Consider the following 6355-nt stretch of genomic DNA (forward strand, 5'->3'; position numbering starts at 1 on the left):
AAAGACTTGGCGAAGCCAATTTTTTACACGAAACACAAAGCAAATAACGATTTTTTGGATAGAGACCAAATCAAACATATATGTACGTATCTACTTATCATATTTGGATTAGAAATAATGTACATATGAGAACTGAGACGATTTCAGTAATGTCAACAAATATTCGAAGGGCTCCATTTTAGCTGGGGGCTCGCTCGATTATATATGTACATATGTATGATCTTCGTGGTGTTTGTATATGATATAATGTGTATTTGATGAATCAGTAATAGTATTATAATAACATATGTATGTATTCGCCACAAATTGTTTAAAAAATATATTTGTGTTTAAATGCATAAAATCAGTCCTTAATGGGTTAGAGTTGTTTTATAATTCGAAAGAGAACCACCATCTGTTACTTCAGTTTTCTTTTGGGCTATCGCTCATCAATGACTTGGACAGCGCTGGAAAGTCTCGGCCCCCAGAATCCAAAAACAAAAACTCGAAACTCTTCTTGGTCTCAGGAATCCAAAAACAATACACACTGCTTACATTCAAGCTTTCAATTGAATCGCTCTAGAGAACCACAGAAAAGGTATAATCTTTTTCATCCAATAGGATCTACTAATCGTGGGAATACCGTACTCCTTGACTTTCCGTCACATCCTGACCCAATCAAACCGCAGCGAACTATCGCATCCAAAGTCAGTCGCAACATGTCAGTGTCAAGTGGTGTCCCATAGCTAGATGGGGCTTGTTTACATAAGCGATAAACAAAGAAACAAATGAAGAAAAAATGGCACACAGCTAGCCACCCCTGAAAATGCAGCTCGTTGTGGAAATCAAAAATCCATTAAAACACCATGGAAACGATGGACCCTGTTGCGAGTGTGCTGTCAATCAGCTTATACATATGTACATATATACACGAGTGTTCGCTTGGGTGAGTGTCTCTATTGATATTGGACTTTATTTATGCGAACTTTGTACAAGCTAGAAGCCATCCCCGGCCTGGAGAGAGCCGCCACTCTTTCTCTTCCCATCCGAAGCTGAACTTTTGGCATGTCAGCTGATAAGAGCCACACGCTGATACTGATGGTCCCGCTCCTGGTCCGGGCCAAGAGTCCAATATCATGCTAATGTGGCCGCACAGTTGCATCAATTGTTTTTCAATCAAAGTGCCATCAATCTTATTGGCTGTTTGTTTAATTAACGCACGGGCCGGCATTGTCTACCTCACGAGTACGTTGGGACTCGGCAGTGGAAGTGGGAGTGGGAGTGCTTGGGTGGCAGATGGGAGGAAAAAGAGCTCAACGTAAAATACGTAAGAATATTTCATGCCATGCCAATCCATTTGACCCCCGGTCACGCCTGATTGCCACGCATCCGAACCCCTGATGCAGCTCCCCCCTGTCCCGACTGTTCTGTGCCATTTTTCTTTCGCATTTCACTTCTTAACTTTGTCCATGTCTTTTGCGTCCATTAAGTGTGTCTGTGCTAAGACTTGGAAATTGTCTTTTGAATGTTTCAATTACACGCCTTCTTAAGCACAGCTTCTCTTTCAAATTGAGCCAGCGCCTGTCCCAGTCAGACTCCAGGACTCCGGGACTGCGGGACTGCTCTGCTGTTTCCATGTTCGGATGGGAGAGAGGTATCGGATCTGGGTTGCCGTTTCCTTTTCGCATCTTTCCTTTTCCTGTTCCGTTCTGTTCGGTTCGGTTTTTATGCGCCAATACTCGTAAAGTGAAATACAGAGATAGTCGAGGAATTTACTGCCTTTAGAGTAGGCTACAAGGTTTATCGTGTGCACACTGTGCATGTGTGATTCGCTCTACGTCTCCCACAGCCTTGTACTCCAACCGTCAGCCAATTTCGTTAAACACTTTTGCCTTAAACCATTAATTTCCTATATGCTCGACTTGTACGTGCTGCTGCTGCTGGCTCCTCGATCCCAGGCCCCCCCGCTACCCCGCTCAATGGAAAGTTAATTTTATTGCTAAAAGCGGGTTAAGTGCTTGACGCACAGCTGAGTGCCTCTATTCTATGCCCTGCGTGGTGGGGGCGGGGCAGGGTGCTGGATGATGGGGCCAGATGGATGATAGAAATCAAATTTGCTTTATGGTATGTATGCTAAATTGGTGTCTGGTCCAGACTGCGACACGGATGAAAGAGAATCGGATCCACCCGAAGGACTTTGACTACTGCATTGCATATGATGATGATGATGATGATGATGATGATGGGCCCCTGATTTCGAACTGAGGCTACTTACTACTCTTAGATGTTGAGATACAAATGCATACGATGGGAAATCACTTGGAAGATACTGAGGGAAGACTGTATGGTACGGATCTCCCTTGAGGAAAGCTGTGTTCCCGAGGATATTTATTTATTTTGTATTCTGCTAGATTTACTTATATTTCAAGCACTTGTCACAATAAACATTTACTGATTGATTTATTTTAGTACTAATTTGAATGTGAATATTTTTTGTTTTATTTCATTTTTTTTTATTATGTACATACTGGTATTTATCTTCTTAATTCCTTGTAAAGTTCAAGCTTAAATTGCGTTAAATACTAGTACTCATCGCAAATGACATCAACTCCCCTTTGGACTCACTCAAAGTGCTGGGAAAGCCATTAATATAAGCACAGACAATTTGAACATCGAAATAAATGTATAAAATGTACAGAGTCTTTGGTGATAATGCGAATAAATCAATCGAAATAGCCGCAAAATCAAATGATGCATGAATAAAATCCAAAAACCGTTCGGCGTGCCGAACAATATTTTCCAGAGGCGGAATCACCTCGAGGTCAAAGTGCACGTGCATATGTTGCGGTGGGCATTCATGTATGCGGGGTTAACACTTGGGCATATCACCAGAGAGAGAGAGCAACCGACATGACACTTGAAAGCAAATTAAATAGAAAATTGCGTTTTTCCAAAAGTCATCCCGGAAAATGGTTGCGAAATTTTATACATAATTGAATTTTTGGTCAGGCACAAACAGAGAGATACGAGTACACTCGATCTGTGCATACAATTACCTAAACACATAGACAGTTGAGGTCAGGTCGGGTCGGGTCGGGTCAGCAGGGGGATGACCAGGAGGCGTGGCCCATTGGCCTGTGGCTGCTGCTGCACCACACGCCAAACAATCGGAAACCGAATGTCATCTTCAATTTCAAATTCAATTATAAAACAAATTGGTTCGAGAGCAAATACAGAGCGAGATTGAGATTGTGGGAATGGGGATGGGCAGGGGGAGGACGAGGGGGAGACGGTACACGGGAGAGTACTCATCCTCGAGGCGATATCAAACGGCAAAATCCATTCATCCACTTTGCAATGGAATTGTGTCCAGTGTGGAATAAATGTAATGAAATGTTAACAAATGACAACAGGCTGGCAAACAAGTAGCAAAAACCACAAGGGTGGCAGCCAGCCCAGTCACCGCAGACTTCTCTCCGTCTCCGCCTCCGAGTCCTTGCTGACCAGCGCGCACACGGAGTCGAGTCAGAGAAGAGCTCGTCCGCCACGTATCGAATTAGTCTGATGAGATTTATTGGCTCAAGTCCCACTTGACCAACGGCCCAGACAATTATGGATTAGTGCCATTTGTTCCCAGCTTCATCGGGATTTGATATTTCGCATGGTCGCATGACATTGATGATGCTGATGGTGATGGCTGCCGCTGCCGACGACCATGACGATGACGATGACGATGAGGATGATTATTTGGCATAATATGGCACCGATTTTCAACGCCTTTGATTGCGGGCTCTCTATTACCTAAAGGGCATTGGATTACATTACCATGCCTGGTGGCGGCCCACACACCCCCAATCCACCCCCAACCAGAGCCAAGTCATGTCCATGTCCGTATCGGTGTCCTGGTCCGACCCACGCATGTCAACGCCGGGGCCCAGCCCCCTTGTTGCCGGTCCTTTGGGGGAATTTGTCAGAGCATCAGCAGCGTTAAGGTGCCAATTAAGGGCTTTTTAGTATCAATTACAAAATCGCACGTTTCCACACCTTTCCTTTATCAATGTGCCAGGCCGGCCTTCGTGTGTGGGCGTCCTCGCTCTGCTGTGATACCGATGCCGGTTCCACTTCCAGTTCCGATGATGATGATGCTGATGCTGATGAGCTTGGGGGCTTCTCGTATGCCTCGTGTTGCGCTTCCGCCACTGACATGTTGGTCAGCATCAGCATCCACAGGGGTTTTGCTTTAGCCTCTCCGACTCCTTTCCACGCAGCTTGTTGGGGTTCTGTTCTTGTGGAAATTGTTTTCTGGCATTGTTTTTATTGTTATATTCTCTGGTTTACTGTGCTTTTTTTGGCTTCCTTGTCACTCGGGCTTTGACAGCGTCGTTTTGCCAGTGATTTATTGTCCTGTCATTGGTAAATTGGGATTGTCATTAAAGTTCCTGGATTGGCGATAGAATAATCGACAGATTACTAACGAGCAGGATATTTGGTTTCACTTTATCTTCATACTGCGGAATATCAAGAAAGAATAATCATTATTCCAATCTATATTTGTACAAATCAGAGTTTATACAACCCTCGACAAATGAGAATAATGTTGAATATTGGAATATTCAAAAGACGTTTAAATAAATTTATGCTTAAATCAAAGTACTTAAACACTATATATTTAAGTGTTTCTCTGAGTGTATTTACCTCCATAGAATTTAATATGACGGCGGCAACGAGGATTACAATGATTAGTAATCATTGATTTCGAGTATTTGGCATAATTTGGGACCGATTTTCAACGCTTTTGCTTGCGAGTATTTATAGTATATATGATATCATATGCTATCCCCACTAAGTTTATCCGATCTCTTATGCCACGGACACTTGTCTGATGATTCACGGCTAACTTACTTCGATCGATAGAGATAGAGACTACTTTGTCCCTTATTTGGGACCTTTCATCGGCATTTTCTCAGGCATTTTCCCATGGAGTCTTTAGTCACACTTTCACACATGTGTCTGTTTGCGGTTTGATCCGGTTCTCCATATACTCAAATACAGACTCCAGGTGGCATTTCAAGAGAGAGCAGCCATCTACATAGATGGGTGTAATCCACACCCGAATCCCATGGCTGCGTGTCTAAGTTACACCCAATTTCGACTCGTATTACAAATTAAAATGTGCCGCAACCCACATAGACATACAGACAGACGGACCCATTTCCATGGACGAAGAGACAGAGGGAGAGTGCGGCATGACAGCGTTTTAAACTGATTAGCTGACACTAGGAGCTGGCTGCCTTTCTCCGTCCGGGGCTGGGGCTGGCATTGCCACGGGTCAATGAGATGCTAAGCGTATGACAGGCATTGAAAGGGTGTCGTCGGAGCAACCTTCAAAAAGATTGTTTAATTTTTAAGCAGCAGATCTCCCAGAATCTGAAAAAACTCTCTCGACGGTCGGCAAGGATTTACCGGAATTTGTTAGATGTTGCTTTGTGGCTTTGACAGTTTTTGGGGGGATTGATGGATTTGCCTTTGCTTCTGCTTCTGCTTCTGCCACACTCACAGTTCAGTGAGCATATCCTGTCGGGCCGGGGCATTGATTTATTTGCCTGGCATTCCCAATTTAGTTTTTTAAAGTTTCTGCTAAACGCCCAAAACTGTCAACGGTGGGCCAGCGTTTGGAAGAGAATGGGGATGAGGCCGGGAAAACTCATCTGGGGTTTATGATTAATCGCTGGTAATTATATTGATTAATTGCCTTATTAGAGGCGTCGCGTCGGCTCCAGGCGTGAGAATCGAATCCGGCTGCTGTTATGGATCATAATTCCCTGCCATGAGCCGTTCGGCTAGAGGGGAACCGAGGGAGCGTGCTATGATTTGTTGTAAGGAATACTTTAAAATAGAACGGAGCTGTTCCGTCCCATTCCATTCAATCGCCCCCTCTTTAATTACCAGAAAAACCATTTGGCGCAAATGTTTTCCTTTGTTTACAAGAGACCAAACTGCTCCTGATGCTCTTACTCCTGGTCAAGCAGCCATAATATTTCATTACATGCTGCGCTTTTGCTTGTGTTAGCCCGCTCCTCGTTTTTTTTACCGCCGTTTCTGTTGCCGTTTCAGCCATTTCGACGGGGCACTTAAAATTAAGCGTGCCCAAATCCCCAAAGACCACAAGCCCAACATAAACAAACTAACCGAATGAATGCAGCCCGTCCTTCCCCAAGGAATACGCCAGGAGCCAGGAGCCAGGAGCGGGCTGTCGGCTGTCGGGCCACCGCAATCATAAAAATAATAACCACATTATTGTGTTTAATAATGAAAAATATCATTTTCGGCATAACTTTTGGCTTTTGTTTGTGCAGTCCACCCCATAGCTGTAACC

This window comes from Drosophila pseudoobscura, chromosome 2 (genome assembly GCF_009870125.1).
Source record: "Drosophila pseudoobscura strain MV-25-SWS-2005 chromosome 2, UCI_Dpse_MV25, whole genome shotgun sequence".
Lineage (NCBI taxonomy): Eukaryota > Metazoa > Arthropoda > Insecta > Diptera > Drosophilidae > Drosophila > Drosophila pseudoobscura.